Genomic DNA, 20,046 nt, shown 5'->3' with positions numbered 1-20,046 from the left:
AAAGAAATATATGACATTTGGATAAAATTCCATATTTTTAAAGACCCAGTGCAATTGTTTCCAAAATGCAAGGAAGAAGTAGGTATGGATTCATAGCTGTTGGGTAGGGCTTTACTTATAAATAGTTTGCAATATCTTCACACTGAGAAAGTGGTGGGAACAATATAAAATCTGACCTTGCAGATTAAACTAGCACACATGGAACTTGGAAAAACATTGGTATTCAGCTAGTATAGTCTGCCAGTATTATCTCCCCCACTGAGTTTTCATAAAATTGTCTTTCATAGACATATACTGTATAATGTGGCATCTCTTTGACATCTGTGGTTTCCAAAAAAACACAATTATGGGATTTCAACTTTATTTTTTCTTTTTGTGGTTTGACCAACTGGGTAACTTAATTCTATGTTTTCAGTGATTGGCCATTTTCATACACTGCAACACCACATATGTGTATTTTTTTTTTTACTTATTTTTATTGAGACAAAAGGGATGATTAAAATGTTTTCTTTTTTTTCACATTTTTAAAACCTTTTTTCTTTAAATTTTTATTGTATTTGTTAGTCTCCCTAGGGGACTTGAACCTGTGATCAGCCAATTGCTTGTACCATATACAGCAACACTAAAGTATTGCTGTATATAGCAAAAGCCACAGTCCCATATGAAGGTCAATCACACACTGGACTTCAACGGAGCCCTGTCATGACTAGCAGAGGGGTCTTTAGCTGATCTTAGGCTGTCATGGCAATCCATCAGCACCCTGACATCACATCGAAGGCTTGCCAAGGGACAATTAGAATGTCACACCCCCTGAAAATGCTGCTGTCAGAGATTAACAGTGGCATTTACCAGGTTAACAGTTTAAGAGCAGTGTGCAGAGCTCAACTCAACCCATGGCTGTTAGTGTTGGATGGATAACACAGCCCAAAAATTGAAAGAGTGACTTATTTAATACTTAAGTCCCACACCTATAATAGCCGCATAGCAGTTGCTCCCATGAACTAGTTACGGTCCATACAAAACAGAAAACAGAACAACAAGTTGATTTTCTTTATAATTTATCTAAAAATATTTCATACAGTAAATATATACAAGTAATAGAAATAACTTTACAGTATATTCACCACTGTGAACAAATCATCCAGACTGAGGTATGGACTTGAGCAAGCTTTTGATTAGCTGACAAATCCTGGGTGGGGGAAATCCCTTGATCCCTGTGCAGACTTACACTTCCATGGATTTCGCAGGAGAGCAGAGACATTGACCGACGATGAGGGAAACACACCTTCGGCGACGTTTTGGGGGGGTCTTGAGAAAGGGGGAGGTCCCCCGAAACTTAAGTATCAAATAAGTATTTGATACACTGTCGATTTTGCAAGGTTTCCCACCTACAAAGAATGGAGAGGTCTGTAATTTTTATCATAGGTACACTTCAAATGTAAGACACAGAATCTTAAAAAAAATCCAGAAAATCTCATTGTATGATTTTTACATAATTAATTTGCATTTTATTGCATGAAATAAGTATTTGATACAATAGAAAAGCAGAACTTAATATTTGGTACAGAAACCTTTGTTTGCAATTACAGAGGTCAGACATGTCCTGTATTTCTTGTCCAAGTTTGCACATACTGCACCAGGGATTTTGGCCCACTCCTCCATGTAAAGATGTGCGGTTGTGGGTTGTAAGTAATCACCTAGGCAGATTAACGATGCAGCAATATTTTATTGATCACAGCCATGGTAATAAGCAATTCCAGGTAAATGGCCAAAAAACAGTTCTCTCAGTCCTCAAATTCCCAATCTGGGTTCAGTAGTTCCACTGGTTTTGTATAAGGCCATAGACACTGTCTCCATCCTCTTCCTCCAAATCCTTCCACCCAACTCTCCTAAAACATCTCTGACCTTTCTTCCACTGGGCTCAGTCCCCTCCCAGGTCAGAAGTGATCACACCCTCCCCCTTAAATATTCACTGTTCACTCAACAATGAAGAATATTCTAGAAGGGTCCATCTGAGACTGCATGTAAGACCCCCTGTGGGGACGGCTCCACTGTGTCTGCAATCTACACACACATAATGAGATTATTGGCTATTGGAACAATGGTAAGATGCTCCTGAGATACAGATTAGTGGAATGCTGGACATTTTACAAGTGAATCTAGTGCACATACTGACAAGTTAGCAGAACTATATAAAATATAACAAGTAAATCACTAATAAAACACAATAATAATATTAACAAAAATGGTGGTCCGTTGCTGGAAAAGTATCATAGTCTTTAGAATATGGGCAGCTCCTCACATACCTCCCCCACTTTTTCAGCACGGACACAAATGTAAGAGGTCTCGCCTTTATGAGAACGAAACTTTGTATCATCCAGTTTCCTCAAAGCATATTCCATGTCGTCCTTGCGAATATACTCCACAGACCCCATTCCACCCTGGTATACGTCAGTGTAATAAACATCTCCAGCTTCTCTCATATGGTCTATCAGATCCTGCCAACTTCCCGATGGGGGAAGCCCGGAGACAAGGACTCTGTATTTAGTTCGCTGGATCAGGGGTCTGTCCTTTCTGCGGGGTCCTCCATATCCCCCCCCTGCTCCCCAGTTTGTCCTGGGAAACTCCACACGTGCCCAATGAGAACCAAACTTGCATCCATTGCGACCAACCCCAGAGTGCTGACACCCAGTTAGGGGGGTGGTCACTTGGCGGCCTGGTAAAGGGAGCTCTGGGGGAACAGTATCTGGGCTGACCAGGGTGAGGGTAGATCCAGTGTCCCGAAGTCCCTGGACCTCCTCCGTGATGTAATTTACCTCCCCCAGATTATATTCCTTCATTGTGACAGTCATGGCATTTTGTGTATTACTCACCACAGGTGGGGGGTTAGTCTGCAGATAGTGCCGCTCCCTCTCGGCTGAAGCAGTGAGAACCGGTCTTTGGCTTTGGGTTACGACATTGGCCCAGTGGCACACCAATCCTAATCCTAGGTTGTGATGTGGGCTAGAACGTTCCCAGCATTCCCTGGCAAAATGTCCCATGCGTCCACAGTTATGGCAGTTAAGCCTTCCTCGCCCCAACACGGGCCGTACTTGGGGGCTTGGGCAACCTCCCCCTCTTTGTGAAGTCTGAACTCCCTGCCGTTCCTCATCTGGCCGATCCATGGGTCTCTATGGCCTCCCTGTAAAATCCTGTTCCTGACTCACTGGGGCTGTACTTCCACATTGCCCTGGTCGATTAGCAGACCAATCATCAGCCAATCTTGCAGCCTCATCCAGGCTGAGTGGTTTTCTATCTGCCACCCATTCTCTCAAATTACCTGGGAGCTTTGACATAAATTGTTCCAGCATGATTATATCCATTACATATTCTGCTTCCTGAGCCCTCAGTCCTTCTATCCACTGAGTGCATGCCGTACGTAGTGTGTTGGCAAACACCCGATGTATGTGTGCAGCGGGCTTGTCAGTCTCCCGAAACTTCCTCTGGTAGGTTTCCGGCGTGACGCCAAACCTCTCTAGTAATGCGCTGCGAATGGTAGAGTAACATCTCTGATCCACCGAAGACAAGTTATTAAAAGCTTCTCTTGCTTTTCCGGTCAGGCCAACACTCAAATATCTGGGCCAGTCACTGACTGACACCTCATGCAGCAGGCAGAGGTTCTCAAATAACCGGAGATGTTCATCAATATCCGAGGTGTCCTCAATGAACGGTGGCATATCCCGGTACCTTAAAGATGTAGGCCCCTCTCTCCTGTTATCCATTGTCCTCTGCACTGGGGCGGGTGGGGGTATCGCTACATGCACACCCAGCAATTTGTTTAACACTGCCGCCCGCTCCATCTCCGTGGCCCGCTCTCCTAGCGCGTCCAGCATCCTTCTCAACTCAGTCGGTCCATCCTCCGTCATCTCTTCTGCCAAGTCACCGCTCGGTAACTTTCCCTAGTATGCTCTCCAGAGATAGGTGATTCCACCGCTTGCCACCACTTGTAAAGATGTGCGGTTGTGGGTTGTAAGTAATCACCTAGGCAGATTAACGATGCAGCAATATTTTATTGATCACAGCCATGGTAATAAGCAATTCCAGGTAAATGGCCAAAAAACAGTTCTCTCAGTCCTCAAATTCCCAATCTGGGTTCAGTAGTTCCACTGGTTTTGTATAAGGCCATAGACACTGTCTCCATCCTCTTCCTCCAAATCCTTCCACCCAACTCTCCTAAAACATCTCTGACCTTTCTTCCACTGGGCTCAGTCCCCTCCCAGGTCAGAAGTGATCACACCCTCCCCCTTAAATATTCACTGTTCACTCAACAATGAAGAATATTCTAGAAGGGTCCATCTGAGACTGCATGTAAGACCCCCTGTGGGGACAGCTCCACTGTGCCTGCAATCTACACATACATAATGAGATTATTGGCTATTGGAACAATGGTAAGATGCTCCTGAGATACAGATTAGTGGAATGCTGGACAATTTACAAGTGAATCTAGTGCGCATACTGACAAGTTAGCAGAACTATATAAAATATAACAAGTAAATCACTAATAAAACACAATAATAATATTACAAAAATGGTGGTCCGTTGCTGGAAAAGTATCATAGCCTTTAGAATATGGGCCGCTCCTCACACTCCATACAGATCTTCTCCAGATTTTTCAGGTTTCGGGGCTGTCACTGGGCAACATTGAGTTTCAGCTCCCTGCAATATTTTCCATTGGGTTCTGGTCTGGAGACTGGCTAGGCCACTCCGGGACCTTGAAATGCTTTTTACAGAGCCACGCCTTAGTTGCCCTGGCTGTGTGTTTCGGGTCATTGTCATGCTGGAAGACCCAGCCAAGACCCTTCTTCAATGCTCTTACTGAGGGAAGGAGGTTGTTGGCCAAAATCTTGCGATAAATGTCTCCATCCAACCTCCCTTCAATACAGTGCAGTCATCCTGTCCCCTTTGCAGAAAAGCACACCCAAAGTATGATGCTTCCCACACCATGCTTCACAGTTGGGACGGTGTTCTTGGGGTTGTACTTAGTCTTCTCCTTCATCCAAACATGGCGAGTGGAGTTGATACCAAAAAGTTCTATTTTGGTCTTATCTAACCACATGCCTCCTCTGGATCATTCAGATGGTCATTGGTGAACTTCACAAGGGCCTGGACATGTGCTGGCGTGAGCAGGGGGACCTTGTGTGCCCTGCAGGATTTTAATCCATGACGGCGTAGTGTGTTACTAGCGGTAATGTTTGAGACTGTGGTCCCAGCTTTCTTCAGGTCATTGACCAGGTCCTTCTATGTAATTCTAGGCTGATTCCTGACCTTTCTCAGAATCATTGACTGTCATCTTAGGTTTCTTCTATTTTCTAATAATTGTGCCAACAGTTGTTGCCTTCTCATCAAGCTGCTTGCCTATTGTCCTGTAGCCCATCCCAGCTTTATGCAGGTCTACAATTTTGTCCTTGGTGTCCTTAGACAGCTCTATGGTCTTGGCCATGGTGGGTAGGTTGGAGTGTGATTGATTGAGTGTGGACAGGTGTCTTTTATACAGATAACAAGTTCAAACAGGTGCAGTTAATACAGGTAATGAGCGCAGAGTAGGAGGGCTTCTTAAAGAAAAACTAACAGGTCTGTGAGAGACAGAATTCTTGTTGGTTCGTAGGTGATCAGATACTTATTTCATGCAATAAAATGCAATTTAATTATTTCAAAATTACTCAATGTGATTTCCTAGTTTTTATATTTAGATTCTTAGATTCTGTCTCTCATAGTTGAAGTGTGCATACAATAAAAATTACAGACCTCTCAATTCTTTGTAGGTGAGAAAACTTGCTAAATCAGCAGTGTATCAAATACCTATTTTCCCTACTGTAAGGGAGTATAATAAATGTGAGAATTGAATTTTTAAGAATTTGCTGCACCCATTAAATTTGAATAATTTCAATCTGGCTTTGTACAAATCGTTTAAAAATCCGGTCTTCATTCCACACATTACAGAAGATTGCGTCAGCCAAAGAAGGATGAAAAGACTTTAAGAGTGACTAGGTGGACTTCCCCATAATGCCTTTCAGCTATCACATCACATGTTATAGCACAGCTAATCAGAAGGGAATAAGATAGCCTGCATGGAAAGCAGAAACAAGAATTGCAGCAGCCATTTTCTGGTGAATCTGGATAGTGAGATAGCCTCACAGCTCGCATCTTAGCCATAGACATAGAGAGAGAAAGCCACAAAACACTGAACAAACTGTACAGCACAGCAGTGAAAAACATTAGTGTGTGAGAAGTGAATATTACAGATATAACGGATAGGAAGAGAGACGAGCATATCAAGTCTGTAAGCTGGTAGCTTCTGCTTGCTTGATCTGTGTGGTCACAGTTACTAGGCTCACCTAGGTGGATTCATGAAGCTGCAGGTCAGGTTGGTGCAGTGGACTGGAAGCACGTGGAACAGCAACTGGAAGCCAAAGAGCCAAGCGGAAATACGAAGAGGGATATGGCAAATGCAAAGCAGCACACAAAGGCAGGGGAGCAACCTGAGTTTTGCAAGCATGAATTCACAATATGAACATAGTCCAGTTCATGATGCTTACTGCAATCGATAGGTTAATCAGGAGGAAGTAAACAGAGGGTTATCTAGCAGATCTGAGGGTATACCTGAACCAAAGGAATTTTGCAAGGTTAAATCCGTAATGTAAATGGATGGTGAAGCTCAGCTGGGATAGGTGTGTAAAGCCCCCATCTAACATAGCGAGATCGCTGCTGTGTCACGGTTTTGGTGATGCAACAGCGACCTCACCAGCAATGTTGCTATGTGTGACACTTTGCAGCGATCAGGCCCCTGCTGTGAGGTCGCTGATCGCTGCAAAATGTCTTGGACCATTTTTTGGTCTTTGCCCTCCTGCTGGTCAGCACACATCGTTGTGTGTGACCAGCAGGAGCAGTGATCAGGCTGGTAACCATGATAAACAGCGGGTTACTAGGGGCACACGCGCTCTTAGTAACCCGCTGTTTATCATGGTTACGAGCCTGCTAAAGTGAGCGGTAACCTCCCGCTCACCGTAGCAGGCTCATAACCATGATAAACAGCGGGTTACTAGGTGCGCGTGTGCCCCTAGTAACCCGATGTTTATCATGGTTACCAGCCTGCTCCTGCTTCAGCAGGCTGGTAACCAGGAGCAGGACATCGTGGAAAGATTCTTTCCACGATGTCGCTGCTCCCCTGATCGTTGGTGAGCCTGCCTGTTTGACAGCTCACCAGCGACCACATAGCAACGCAGCAACGATCCCTGACAGGTCGTATCGTTGTCGGGATCGTTGCAGCGTCGCTAAGTGTGACGGGGCCTTAAGAATAGTGTTGCTGATGCAATTCATTCACTTTTTTTGCATATATGCAAATAATTAACATTGTGTCTGTTTCACAAAGTGTATGTCACATGGTGTACTGATTTTTTTGCACACCTAGTTTATTAGTCTAACTTGACATACATACTGTACGTGCCAACACTATACTGCGGTATTTTGCCAGGATTACTTTTTTCACTGTTTACATAGCATTTCAATGTTACTCCTTTTAGTGAAAGGGAAATTGTGTTAAGAAATACAAAAGAGAAGTACAAAAATAGTCTGTGACTGCCTCAAAAAGTGTGGTGTCATGCATAGTACTGATTTTTGCACACCTGTTTTATTAGTCTAAGTTGATTCACATACACACCGGACCAATACTTTTGTCTGAGGCCTGGTGTCTGACAAATGTCAAGTCATTGGGTTTTTTTTACTTTGCAAACACGAAACCTGAGTCTCTCCAAAAAAAAGTATAATTTTTTTACTACAGTTTTTTAAAAACTATGGCTTTTACCAGCAACGGACTGGTGACTAAAATTTAGCCCTGACATTCAAAAGCACACAGGCCCAAGCCGGCTCTGCCCCCTTCTCCAGATTACTTAAATTAACCTGCCTGCAGGAAATCAAGATTTCCTACTACCTATATTTCCAATAACACCACCATACAAGATTTAATATTAATGATATTGCAATATAGAAGACAAATAACACCAGCATATACAGTAGTGATAATACCGCAATGCTGTTTATTAAAGAAACACTCCAATCTATATTTTTTATTAAATGTGTGTATATATGCATGTAGTTTAGTATGAGTGTATTAATATACTAGCCGATCGCCGCCTTCTCCGGAACCCAGCGCTGTTCTGACCCAGTAGTGGTTTTTACAATGTAAGGGCTCTTTCAATCGTCAGTATTTCCGGTACGTGTGGTGACAGTTTCCACACGTACTGGAGACACTGACACACGCAGACCCATTCAAATAAATGTACTGCGGTACAGTTAGCGCTGTTCCCAAGCACTGGGTGCTGAACACTGCCCTCATCAGAGTCCCCTGCCGGCGCTGTGATCAGCACCAGCAAGGATTAATGATGAGAGTAGTAGTCTGCTCTCAGTGTCTCCACCTGTAAAAATAAGAATAAAATAAAAAAAATTCATATACTCACCTGTCCTAAGTGTCCCCCGCTGTAATCCATTCAACCGCTCAGCAGAGAAGCCAGGGAGAATGACTCCTGAAATGAGCGGGCCCCGGAGCTGCGCTCAGTGAGGCGTGTTCTGTCACTCACTGAGGGCAGTGGAGGTTTTGGGCTGCAACGAGTCATTCTCTCCAGCTCCTCTGCTGAGCGGTCACATGGATTACAGCGGGGGACACTTAGGATAGGTGAGTATATGGATTTTTTATTTTATTCTTATTATTTTTATAGGTGGAAACAGCGGGAGCAGACTACTACTCCAATCATTTTCCCCTGCTGGTGCGGCGCCTGGGAATATCGCTAACTGTACCTCTGCATCCTAGGCGCCGGTACGTGTGCTCCTGATGCGTCACACGAACACACGGACATCATAGGTACAGGTTTTTCAGGTACCGCAAATATCCGGATGTGTAAAACCGGCCTAAGTCTAAGGCGCGTCAGAATGAGGCTTCATTAGCTTACATTGTAAAAGCCACTTCCAGAGAGCCAGCTAGTCGTAATTGTGGTAACGTCACTGAGAATTGGAGCAGAACAGCACTGGATCCCGGAGAAAGTGGCGGTAGGTGAGTATATTAATACACTCACACTACACAGCATACATATATTTAATAAAAAAATGTAGATGAGGGTGCTTCTTGAAATAAAACATCTGTACTAGGACTGGTATTACCACCATATATCGTAGTGACCATATAGTAGTAATATCAGTCCTAAACCAGTTCTCTGCAGACAATATATGTGTATACTGTGTAGGTTCTCACCAGTAACGTTCTTGCTGATTGTTGTCATTCTTTTTCCCTTTTCTTTTTCATTTGTCTCAGACCGCCATGACCTCTAATTCCATCCATAACTCTGTTCAGTGACCGAGGGTGGTAGCCGTGGACAAGCTGCTGCTCCATAACGCTCACGTTACAAGAAAATCATGTCCCAGTACCAATATGCTACCAGGTGTGGGGTGCATCACGCTCACTCGTAGACCGCAGGCTTCCATATTCAGGAGTTTCTGCACATAACTCAGGGGACACGCAGTTTGTTTCAACTAGCAAAAATTTACTGGACAGTTCAAGCTCATCAGATTATATAACACGCAGTATTGGGAACAACACTTCTTAGTTCTTGTTTCCTTAATACCATGCATCTTCACCATTACTATCTGTTCCTCCTGGACTATCCCTATGTTTACTGTTCCTGTAAGCCCCACGGATTTCCAGTCCAGTCCCGCAGTTCACCCAGGATCCGTTACCTTTCCCTCCTGCGATTCCACGTCGATTATACCCCAGAGGATAAGGCACTCTTCATAGTGCCTGTACCTGAGCCTTGACACTCTGGATGTTGCAGAAATGTCCGCAAGGGATTCCAGTATGGAAAGGCTTCCCAATGCCCCGAACGAAAGATCCTTGCCCACTTCAACTTGGACTTGACCTTGGTTACTGTACTTCCTTATCTGATTAACAATCAGGAAGCAGTCCCTTTTTACTGGGGCTTGACCCTCCCACTATGGGTTAGTCCCACACTTTAACTGTGTCTGTCCCTACAGTATGTAGCTGGGCAGATCTCCATTACAAACACTATGTATTACATTTACTGTATATATTACAGTCATACTGTTTACCAAAGTCTGTCTTATCCTATGGTCACTAACTTATATCTTATTCTATACTTATACATTACTTATCTTACACTATCGAGAAGTCGCGCTGCCAACTATATTAAAATCACTTAACTATACCATATAACAGTCTATGTCATGATACACACTAAAAACACATGACACTAATTCTAATACACAGCACAACGCAATTGGTGTCTTCAGGCGTAGGAACAGTACAGTCAACCACTTTTACAACTCATTCCTGCAAAATGTAACACAGAGACATCTCTTCCTCACATTTCACCACCTCTACACAAATCCAATAGCACTATAACCATTGTCCTAGACAGTAATAATGCCCCCTCTGTAATAGTACTCTCCTTTTGTGCCCTACACAATAATGACGCGCCCCCTGGGCCGTGGGGTACTTGGTAGCTGGGCCGGTCGATGCTGGTGGATGTCACAGTGGCAGTGACCCGGTCCGTGACTCAGGGCGGTCAATAAAAGGGGAAGTAAAAGAGGAATAAAGTTTTTATAGAGATAATATTCGTGACGCCACCTGTGGTATGCGGCTATAAGGAGCTGCCGCTGCGGTGCAGGTCCACTGGAGCTGATGGTGACGCAGCAGAGTTGGTTCAGCTCTCCACAGGCAGAGCTTAGCTACAAGGCAGGAAATAGAGATGTTATGATGTAGATGTTGCTGGTGCTGTGTAGTGCAGGGCTGGTGATGGCGCAGCAATTATTCAAGGACACAGTGGGGTGCAGTCTTCAGGTTTTACTCACAGTTGTTAAGTCCCTCAGGTTACACTTTCTGGATTATAACTAGAGATGAGCGGTGTTCGACTAGAACTGTTCGCCAATCTCAAATTCGAGCTGTTTTGGGCGGTGTTCGAGTTGTTCGACGAACCCGAACGATTTGCAAAAAATTCGGCTGTTCGAGGTTATGTTCAATAACTGTTCGTGCACCAAAAGCGTGTCCTGCATGTCTGGCGCTATTTTGAGCACCAATCATGCAGGGATTGCCTGCCACTCACTGTAATGCCACAGCCATGGTGGTTGTGGCATTAGAGTGATTGCCCAAATCGATGGGAACTGTGCTCACAGTGAAACATGAAAAGCGGCAATTCAGCAGCGGCGTACACCGGTACCCGACAATTTAGAACCGAAAGAATAGAGCTTCACACATAGATTAGATAGATAGAAACATGTCAGTCACATATATATGAAGTACAGTGACAGTGTTGCTTACTGTACTTGTCATTTAGTGTAAAGGATTTATTTAAAAAAATATTAGTGTTTTCATGCACCGTCTCTTTAAAAAAGCCGGCCGGCAATTCAGCAGCGGTACCCGACAATTTAGAATAGAAGGAATAGAGAATCACACATAGATTAGATAGATAGAAACATGTCAGTCACATATATAAGAAGTACAGTGACAGTGTTGATTACTGTACTTGCCATTTAATGTAAAGGATTTATTAAAAAAAATAATAGTGTTTTCATGCACCGTCTCTTTAAAAAAGCCGGCTGGCAATTCAGCAGCGGTACCCGACAATTTAGAATGGAAGGAATAGAGCATCACACATAGATTAGATAGATAGAAACATGTCAGTCACATATATATGAAGTACAGTGACAGTGTTGATTACTGTACTTGTCATTTAGTGTTAAAATAAAGGATTTATTTTAAAAAAAATTGGCGTGGGGTTCCCCATAATTTTAGGCTCTAGCGGAGGTTAAGCAGACAGCTGGGGCAGATGTTTGAAGCCTGGTAATACCCACGGAGCTTCCCAGGCTACTAATATCAGCCCCCAGCTGAATGCCTAGCCTTTACTAGCTATTAAAATGGGGGACCCCCCAAAAAATTGACGTGGGGTCCCCCCTATTTTAATAGCTAGCAAAGGCTAGGCAGACAGCTGGGGGCTGATATTAATAGCCCAGGAAGGGTGCCATGAATATTGGCCCCCTCCCAGGCTAGAAACACCAGCCGTCAGCCGCCCCAGAAATGGCACATCCGTAGGATGCGCCAATTCTGGCACTTAGCCTCGCTCTTCCCACTGCCCTGTAGCGGTGGCAGTGGGGTAATAGGGCTGGGGTTGATGTCAGCTTATAATGCCAGCTGACAGCAAGCCCAGGTTAGTAATGGAGAGGCGTCTATAAGACACCCCCATTACTAACCCCATAGTCAAAGTTAAAAAAAAAACACAAACACCCAGAATAAAGTCCTTTAATTGAAATAAAGACACAATTCTTTATTGTTCTAAATTAAACCATACTTACAATCACGCCCATTCCAGCTGAAGCCAACGATCCCCTGCAATAAAAGAAAAATAATAAAGCAACATAATCCTTACCTTTCCATGGTTCCCACGACAGCTTCAGCTCTGCTACATCAAGATGACAGGCTGGACCACAGCAGAAAGCTGCCATCCAGCCTGTCATCCCGCAGACACTGAGAAGCGCAGGCTTGCTTGCGCTCCTCAGCGTCTCTCTGTGACGGCATCCAGATGAGCCGAGTTCATGTCCAATGAACTCGGCTCACCTCATGCACGTCACTGACAGCGTGGGAAAATTCTCACGCTGAAGCGCTGAGTGCAGGAGAATTCTCCCACGCTGTCAGTGACGTGCATGAGGTGAGCTCATGTCCAATGAACTCAGCTCACCTCATGCACGTCACTGACAGCGTGGGAAAATTCTCCTGCACTCAGCACTTCAGCGTGAGAATTCTCCCACGCTGAAGCGCTGAGTGCAGGAGAATTTTCCCACGCTGTCAGTGACGTGCATGAGGTGAGCCGAGTTCATTGGACATGACCTCGGCTCATCTTTATGCCCTCACAGAGAGACACTGTGGAGCGCAAGCAAGCCTGCGCTTCTCAGTGTCTGCGGGATGACAGGCTGGATGGCAGCGTTCTGCTGCGGTCCAGCCTGTCATCTCGATGTAGCAGAGCTGAAGCTGTCATGGGAACCATGGAAAGGTAAGGATGATGATGCTTTATTATTTTTCTTTTATTGCAGGAGATCGTTGGCTTCAGCTGGAATGGGCGTGACGGTAAGTATGGTTTAATTTAGAACAATAAAGAATTGTGTGTTTATTTCAATTAAAGAACTTTTTTCTGGGTGTTGTGTTTTTTTAAAATACTTTACTAGAAATTCATGGCAGTCATGTCTAATATTGGCGTGACCCCATGAATTTCGGGCTTAGGGCCAGCTGATAATGCCAAGCTGGCCCTAACCCCTTTATTACCCAGTGAGCCACCGCATCAGGGCCCTGGATGAGTTGGGTACAGCGCCAGAAGATGGCGCTTCTATGAACGCGCCATTTTCCGGGGTGGCTGCGGACTGCAATTTGCAGCGGGGGGGGGCCCAGAAAGCTTGGGCCTCCCTGCGCTGCGGATTCCAGCCCCCAGCTGCCTAGTTGTACCTGGCTGGACACAAAAACAGGGCGAAGCCCCACGTCAATTTTCTTTAAATTATTTCATGAAATAATTAAGAAAAAAAGGGCTTCCCTATATTGTTGTGTCCGGCCAGGTACAAATAGGCAGCTGGTGGTTGGGGGCAGCCCGTTCCTGCCTGCTGCACCTGACTGGACACAAATATAGTGCGAAACCCCACGTCAATTTTTTTTAAATTATTTCATGAATTTCCTGAAATAATTTAAAAAAATTGAAGTGGGGCTTCGCACTATATTTGTGTCCAGCCAGGTACAGCAGGCAGGAACGGGCTGCCCCCAACCACCAGCTGCCTATTTGTACCTGGCCGGACACAACAATATAGGGAAGGCCTTTTTTTCTTAATTATTTCATGAATTTCATGAAATAATTAAAAAAAAAATACGTGGGGCTTCGCCCTATTTTTGTGTCCAGCCAGGTACAACTAGGAAGCTGGGGGCTGGAATCTGCAGCGCAGGGAGGCCCAAGCTTTCTGGGACCCCCCCCCCCACTGCAAATTGCAGTCCGCAGCCACCCCGGAAAATGGCGCGTTCATAGAAGCGCCATCTTCTGGCGCTGTACCCAACTCATCCAGGGCCCTGGTGCGGTGGCTCACTGGGTAATAAAGGGGTTAGGGCCAGCTTGGTATTATCAGCTGGCCCTAAGCCCAAAATTCATGGGGTCACGCCAGTATTAGACATGACTGCCATGAATTTCTAGTAAAGTATTTAAAAAAAACACAACACCCAGAATAAAGTCCTTTAATTGAAATAAACACACAATTCTTTATTGTTCTAAATTAAACCATACTTACCGTCACGCCCATTCCAGCTGAAGCCAACGATCTCCTGCAATAAAAGAAAAATAATAAACCAACCTCATCCTTACCTTTCCATGGTTCCCATGACAGCTTCAGCTCTGCTACATCGAGATGACAGGCTGGACCTGCAGAACGCTGCCATCCAGCCTGTCATCCCGCAGACACTGAGAAGAGCAGGCATGCTTGCGCTCCTCAGTGTCTCGCTATGACGGCATCCAGATGAGCCGAGGTCATGTCCAATGAACTCGGCTCACCTCATGCACGTCACTGACAGCGTGGGAAAATTCTCACGCTGAAGCGCTGAGTGCAGGATAATTTTCCCACGCTGTCAGTGACGTGCATGAGATGAGCTGAGTTCATTGGACATGAGCTCACCTCATGCACGTCACTAACAGCGTGGGAGAATTCTCCTGCACTCAGCGCTTCAGCGTGAGAATTTTCCCACGCTGTCAGTGACGTGCATGAGGTGAGTTCATGTCCAATGATCTCAGCTCACCTCATGCACGTCACTGACAGCGTGGGAAAATTCTCCTGCACTCAGCGCTTCAGCGTGAGAATTCTCCCACGCTGAAGCGCTGAGTGCAGGAGAATTTTCCCACGCTGTCAGTGACGTGCATGAGGTGCGCCGAGTTCATTGGACATGACCTCGGCTCATCTGGATGCCGTCACAGCCAGACACTGAGGAGCGCAAGCAAGCCTGCGCTTCTCAGTGTCCGCGGCATGGCAAGCTGGATGGCAGCGTTCTGCTGCGGTCCAGCCTGTCATCTCGATGTAGCAGAGCTGAAGCTGTCGTGGGAACCATGGAAAGGTAAGGATGATGTTGGTTTATTATTTTTCTTTTATTGCAGGGGATCGTTGGCTTCAGCTGGAATGGGCGTGATGGTAAGTATGGTTTAATTTAGAACAATAAAGAATTGTGTGTTTATTTCAATTAAAGGACTTTATTCTGGGTGTTTGTGTTTTTTTTAACTTTCACTATGGGGTTAGTAATGGGGGTGTCTTATAGACGCCTCTCCATTACTAACCTGGGCTTGATGTCAGCTGGCATTATAAGCTGACATCAACCCCAGCCCTATTACCCCACTGCCACCGCTACAGGGCAGTGGGAAGAGCGAGGCTAAGTGCCAGAATTGGCGCATCCTATGGATGCGCCATTTCTGGGGCGGCTGACGGCTGGTGTTTCTAGCCTGGGAGGGGGCCAATATTCATGGCACCCTTCCTGGGCTATTAATATCAGCCCCCAGCTGTCTGCCTAGCCTTTGCTAGCTATTAAATAGGGGGTACCCCACGTCATGTTTTTTAGGGGTCCCCCATTTTAATAGCTAGTAAAGGCTAGGTATTCAGCTGGGGGCTGATATTAGTAGCCTGGGAAGCTCCATGGGTATTACCCCCTTCCCAGGCTTCAAACATCTGCCCCAGCCGTCTGCTTAACCTCCGCTAGAGACTAAAATTACGGGGAACCCCACGCTAATTTTTTTTTTAATAAATCCTTTATTTTAACACTAAATGACAAGTACAGTAACCAACACTGTCACTGTACTTATTATAAATGTGACTGACATGTTTCTATCTATCTAATCTATGTGTGATGCTCTATCTTTCTGTTCTAAATTGTCGGGTACAGATGCTGAATTGCCGGCTGGCTTTTTTAAAGAGACGGTGCATGAAAACGCTATTATATTTTTAAATAAATCCTTTACACTAAATGACAAGTACAGTAAGCAACACTGTCACTGTACTTCATATATATGTGACTGACATGTTTCTATCTATCTAATCTATGTGTGATGCTCTATCTTTCTGTTCTAAATTGTCGGGTACAGATGCTGAATTGCCGGCCGGCTTTTTTAAAGAGACGGTGCATGAAAACACTATTATTTTTTTAAATAAATCCTTTACACTAAATGACAAGTACAGTAATCAACACTGTCACTGTACTTATTATATATGTGACTGACATGTTTCTATCTATCTAATCTATGTGTGAAGCTCTATTCTTTCTGTTCTAAATTGTCGGGTACCGCTGCTGAATTGCCGGCCGGCTTTTTTAAAGAGACGGTGCATGAGAACACTAATATTTTTTTTAATAAATCCTTTTCACTAAATGACAAGTGCAGTAACCAACACTGTCACTGTACTTCATATATATGTGACTGACATGTTTCTATCTATCTAATCTATGTGTGATGCTCTATTCCTTCTTGTCTAAATTGTCGGGTACCGGTGTATGCCGCTACTGAATTTTCCGGCCGGCTTTTTTAAAGAGAGTGTCTTCTGAGCAGTTTGTCAGCTTTTGGACACCTTTGAAGGTGTTTTCTATGTGTTTCTATGTGTTTTTGTTTGCCTGCCATTGGTTTTAACGGTGTTCGACGGTGTTCTAAGGTGTTCGACGAACAGTTCGACGAACAGTTCCTCGAACATCCCGGTGTTCGACGAACCGAACCCGAACACTACGGGGGTGGCTCATCACTAATTATAACCGCCCACGTCGTCCTGTGTTCACCAAGGAAAGGGCTCAGCAGCTCTCAAGTATTTCAGGAGTACTTAAGTGGGACACCGTTCTATGTTCCTTTCTCGATTGTCTTCTCTGCGCTGGCTCTCACCCTCCTGCCCTGCACCTCACAATCAGTGTCCCAAGCCGGGAGCCTATTGTTGGGTGATGTGCAGTCCCCTGGACCCTACGCGGCCACCTTTTCGGCAATGTAATTGTGGTGGTTGGCAGTTGCACCTTGCAAGTACAGTAGCCTCTGGTTGTCTAGCTGAGCCTGGTTGTTCTCCACTAGTTAGGGGCCGGTCCCCTCTGCGGCCTGATCCCTCCACGTTCGTGTAGATTCCTGCACTCACCGTGCCCCTGGGATCCCCTCTGTCTCTGGAGCCTTCCCTCTGCTCCCGTCCTCTCTCACTCTCTCTCCTGGGCCTCTCAGACTAGGCCCGCTCTCCTCTCTCCTCCTCTCAACTCCTGCTCCAAGCACTGGAGCCAGGAGCCTGGACCTCCTACACTGATCTCCTGAGCAGGACTGGCTGTTTCAAGATGGTTCCCTTTCTTCTTATACTCCTACTGACGGTACCTCCTCCACCCACACCCACTACATGGTTCCCCCTCTCTTGGTTCCCCCCTTCCAACCAGGGACAGGGTTCAGCAGTGGATTAGTGCATGTTGCCCCTCCTGCTGGTCTGGAATGGTGTAGTGTTGGATGTAGGTGGTTGGGTCCCGGGTAGCACTCCCTCCTTACCTGAGAGTGGGGTACCACACCTCTGGGTGAGATGCAGTATCTCTGTGGCGACTGAACTGGCAGGGGCGCCACAATAACAGTGTCTCTTCTGTGCCTCTACACAGTAATAATGCTCTCCTGTGCCTTTTTACACTTATACAGCATCCTACAGAAATAATGTCCCCCTGTGCCTCCTTATAATAATAATTTGACCTGTGCCTCCTTATAATAATTATTAAAGTGCTGTGTAATTAATGAGGCTATTTAAGTGAGTAAAATAAATAAATAAATAAATAAAGTAATAAAAAATCCACTTTGATACCTTAGATTAATAATCATCGATAACCTCCTTATAATAATACAAACTCCCAGGTGCATTATAATAATAATAAGGTCTCCTGTGCTCTCCCTATAATGATAATGGTGGATGGTGGATTTACAAAATACTAACAAAATAATAACTATTAAAATTTAGATTTTTAGAAGCAAAACAGTAACTATGCAGTGACATGACAAGAATCTGCATAACTAATCATATGCCAAATAGTTGCAAGTCAAATTTATGTATGAGATAACCAAGATTATTGTCTATAAAATGATGATCGTCTCACATTTGAAGCACTAGTGGATGGTGAGATATGGAGCCTGAAAGTCAAAAGTTCAAAACATTGCTACACTTTTGCTCGTCAGTGTAGTATGGTGGTTCCCCCACAGCCCTCCACAAAGTATGACTGTCCCCCATAGCCCTAATGCAGTGTAATGGTCCTTCCACACATTGATAGTCAGTACTGCCGCCTACACAGTATGATGGTCCCCCCAAAGCATGATGGTCTCCACAGCCCTCCACAAATTATTATGGTTAACTCACACAGGATGATAGTCCCACCACATTGCACCACACAGTATGATGGTCTCCACAGCAGCCCCCGATGCAGTATGATGTTTCCCCCACACAGGATGATGGTCCCACCACAGCCCCTTACACAGTACGATGATTCCACCACACAGTATTATGGTTCCGCCAAAGTACAGTGGTCCCCCCATAGCATGATGGTCTCCACAGCTCTCCACAAAATATGTTCTTTTCCACCACAGCCCCCTATATAGTATAATTGTCTCCATAGCCCTCCACATAGTATTATGGTTCCCCCACATTGCCCCACACAGTATGATAGTCCCCAAACATAGTATGATCTGTGATGGTCAACCAACAATCCCCCATATAAGACCATGGTCTCCCACAGCCCCAATACAGTATGATTGTTTCTCCACAGTCTTCCATATAGTAAGAAAGTCCTCCACAGCCCCCATATAGTTTGATGGTCTACCTCACAGTTCCAATACAGTATTGTGATCACCCATAGCCCCCATATAGTATGAGGGTTCCCCTCACAGCCCCATTAAAATATGATAGCCCCCTACACGACCATATAGTATGATAAACCCCTTTACAGCCCCCATACAATATGATGGTCCACCTTGTAGCCCCAATACTGTATGATGGCCCCCACAGTATGTGACGGAGCACAGAGCGGAGATTCCGTGCTCTGCCACAGTTGTTAACAGTACAGGCGTCTTGAGGATGCCGATACCATTAACACAGTCGCAATTGATATGGCCCATGGCCGGACCGACCCGTTTGCCAGAATTTCCAGATGGTCTGTCTTGCCATGGCTTCTTCCATATACACTGCATGTTAATAAATAGTTGCAACCACAAAAAAGATAATTTTTGGAACTTTTTTTTATTTTTAAAAGCCTAAAAAGTCCAACAGTGCAATGTGTTAATGTGTTAATAAGCAGGGTGTTGATTACCAAGTTACCGTCCGTTTACCTACAGCTATATCTGTTGTTATCACTTTGACATTACTAAGGCTATGCGTGAAAAATTGTGAAAGCTAGCAAATTCGAATTCCAAAACATTCTCTCATCTCTAGTGGTTGAAGGGTATCTGTGACATCTCCAAATGTTATTCAGCTGCAGATATAAGTAAGGCTAACCTGCACGTTAATAGTGTTCCAATGCAGTATGGCTGCCTTACTGAAAGTGCAATGAGATGCGGCTTTTGGTCATAGAGACCCGACGGAGTGGCTTCAGTCAACGCTCAGTACACAGTGAGCTGCGGTTGTAAGTAGTCCTTGGCACTCTGATTGACAGCTTATCCTGCAGCACCTCTGGGCACCTCTAAAACTGAAAGTCAGCAGTCCCCAGGAGGAATAAACTTAATTTTCTCCCAGTAGCAGCACTTCCAATAAGGCAGTCGTACAGCAATGGAATGCTATTAACCTGCAGATTAACCCAATTTCTGCTGGTCAATAGCGTTTGAGGACATGACAGTTTCCCTTTAAGCATTGTTGTGCCAGTTTGAAAAGGTGATATGGGCTCTTGACCTACCAAGTCTACTAAATAATTGAAAAAAAATATTTAGCATCACCAGATCATGGGCTGCATTTTATTGTTTGGAAACCAAAGGACAG

This window comes from Phyllobates terribilis, unplaced genomic scaffold (genome assembly GCF_046119375.1).
Source record: "Phyllobates terribilis strain yellow unplaced genomic scaffold, ASM4611937v1 Scaffold_2__4_contigs__length_985480577, whole genome shotgun sequence".
NCBI lineage: Eukaryota > Metazoa > Chordata > Amphibia > Anura > Dendrobatidae > Phyllobates > Phyllobates terribilis.
This window is presented reverse-complemented; position numbering follows the sequence as displayed.